Below are 2,854 nucleotides of genomic sequence, written 5' to 3' on the forward strand. Positions count from 1 at the left end.
TGGACTAAAGCTCTCAGCAGACTTTCCCCACAGAGTGAGCAGCAACTTTTGTCCCTGTGATTCCTGTATTCAAAATATTCATAAGGAGGACATTTTGGTGTCCAGGCTGTAAATGCTGATGTGCTTATTCATGTCCAACTTTTTGCAACCCCATGGACTGTAGCCCACCACACTCTTCTGTCCATGGAATTCTCCAAGCAAGAGTACTGGAGTGAGTGCATTGCCGTTCCCTTCTCCAGGGGATCTTCCTGACCCAGGGATCAAACTCAGGTCTCCTGCACTGTAGGTGGATTATTTATTGTCTGGGCCACCAGGGAAGCATTCTTCTGTTGAAGAACATTTGAAAATACAGAATGTTTCACAAATCTGCCTGTCACCCTTGTCCAGGGGCCATGTTAATCTTCTCTGTATCGTTCCAATTTTAGTATATGTGATGCCCAACCAAGCACACCATAAAGTCTTAAGAATCAAAAAAGTCTTTCTTGAACTAGAATCAGTTCAGTTCAGTCGCTCAGTCGTGTCCGACTCTTTGCAACCCCATGAACGCAGCACGCCAGGCCTCCCTGTCCATCACCAATTCCCAGAGTTCACTCAAACTCATGTCCATCAAGTCGGTGATGCCATCCAGCCATCTCATCCTCTGTCGTCCCCTTTTCCTCCTGCCCCCAATCCCTCCCAGCATCAGAGTCTTTTCCAATGGGTCAACTCTTTGCATGAGGTGGCCAAAGTATAGTATTACTTAAAGATATGATTAAGTGCACAATTTAGATAATGAACAAAAATATGCATAAATAAAATATCCACAAATATGAATGTACAGCCACAAATCCATCTTCATACACAGCTTTCTCTGAAGAAAGACCCAGCTTAGACAGCACATTTTCCCCACTTCTTTCTAAAGCACACTCTTTTTGGAGTCTGGGTTTCCAATAACTGATTTCACTCCCTAACGATTTTCTACATGCAAGCTGAAGTAGTGTTATGTACCAAAGTTTAATACAGAAGAGTTTAAAAGTTGATAGTTTTAATGAAATTCTTTTCAAGTGATAACCTGGAGGGTGATCAGGAAGTCAGTCTGGCACCACCATCACTGGACCCTCTCTGACCTTGCTCCAAGGAAACCAAAAGAGCAAGCTGTGATGGGTAATTTCTTTTCAAACCAAGGGATGGAGTCATCATGCAAAGATAAATCAAGAGAAGAGTCTTTTACAGTAATGTGATTAGTAGTTCCAGGGTCAGAGGCAGAGTGCCGAGAAGAGAAGCTGATGACGTAAGCTTATAAACTTGACATCCTAGCCAAGTCTGTTACTAACGTAGCTCAAAGGTTCATCATTTTTATTATACCAGCAACCAACCAGCTGGACCAAAAGGGGGAAAAACGAACACATTCAGTCTCAAAGCACCTTATTTGGTTTCCTAGCAATTGAATAACCACGTCTCTGGTGAGCTGCTAATGACATCCTCTTCTCTTAACATCTAATCAAAATTCACAGCCAGAAGCAACATGGAGTGAGTAGCCCAGTCAAGACATTAATTATTCTGGTGATAAAACTGTCTCAACAGTGGGCTTAAAGCAGACATAATTTCTGTGACCAGAAATGCTTAAAGCATGATGTTTACCCTTTGATGTTTTGAACATTTCAAATTAGGCAGGAGGGAGGGCACAGAAGCTAGCCACTCCCTGGCAGGTCTTAGCAGGCAGCTTGAGAATCAGAGGAGAACACATGTCTGTTTGTAGCTCTTGTCCTTCAAATTCCAAGAAAAAATGGCACTTCATCTCTGAAAGTCATGCACACAAGAGTTATGTCAAATTAAAAAAAAAAAAAGAGTTACGTCAAATTAAAGAGACCAATTGCTTCAGCACCATTAAGATCACATCTTGTTCTGATGCCAAAAATTCATCTGACAAGATACCAGTATTGGTTAACATTAGAACAACCTTGGGCCCCCTCATCCATTGTAATGCATTCTCTAAGTGTACAAGTGCCATCGGCAAGTCTATGAACATAAAGTACCACGGGCACCATTATCCTCAAGAAGAAAACAGTTTATCCACTGAGTGCTGGCGGAGCTCTGGACAGAGCAATCGGAAGGGAAAGCTGATGTCATCTGCCAACCACGTGGCCTGTTTTCTACTTATTTTTCTTATGGAAAAAATGCATGACCTTCATCTGTCACTCAGTAAAACACCATTTTGTAAAATGTAAGGCTAAAAAGCAATCATAAGTGATCAAAGGCTGGGTGGGAAAAGATAGTGAGAATCGACTCTGTGATAGAAGTGTCTGACAATGCTTTATACAAGAATATCATTTCAATCTCACATTGACTCTGTGATGCAGATATATTTTGTCATTGCTGTTCAGTTGCTCAGTTGTGTCTGACTCTTTGTAACCCCATGGACTTCAGCTTGCCAGCTTACTCAAACTCGTGTCCATCGAGTTGGTGATGCCATCCAACCATCTCATCCTCTGTCACCCTCTTCTTCTCCCACCCTCAATCTTTCCCAGCATCTGGGTCTTTTCCAATGAGTCAGCTCTTCAAAACAGGTGGCCAAAATATTGGAGCTTCATCTTCAGCATCAGTTCTTTCAATGATTCTGGGTGGATTTCCTTTAGGATTGACTGATCTTCTTGCTGTCCAAGGAACTCTCAAGAATCTCTGTGCTATTTTTCTGTAAAAGAAAATTCCCCAAATCACTTGGCTTAAAGCAGTATGAATTTATGTTTGTGCATAAATCTGTGGGTCATCTACTGATTTGCACCAGATTTGGTTGACCAGAGAAGACCTTAGTCATGGACAGCTGGTGGGTTGTCTGGGAACTGGCAGGTCAAAGACAGCCTGACGCATAGGTCTG

The 2,854-nt window shown here is 42.2% G+C and overlaps 1 non-coding gene across 1 annotated transcript; it reads right to left on the reverse strand.

Moving 5' to 3' along the window:
• Positions 1 to 342: 342 nt before the first annotated feature.
• LOC147363222 (U6 spliceosomal RNA) lies at positions 343 to 449 on the reverse strand. Its single transcript, XR_015137532.1, has one exon. It is a non-coding gene; the product is annotated as a U6 spliceosomal RNA (small nuclear RNA).
• Positions 450 to 2,854: the final 2,405 nt, after the last annotated feature.

The sequence above is a fragment of the Bos grunniens genome, chromosome 11, assembly GCF_055505025.1.
Source record: "Bos grunniens cultivar Pamir isolate PY7600 chromosome 11, Bosgru_T2T1.0, whole genome shotgun sequence".
NCBI classification, from domain to species: domain Eukaryota; kingdom Metazoa; phylum Chordata; class Mammalia; order Artiodactyla; family Bovidae; genus Bos; species Bos grunniens.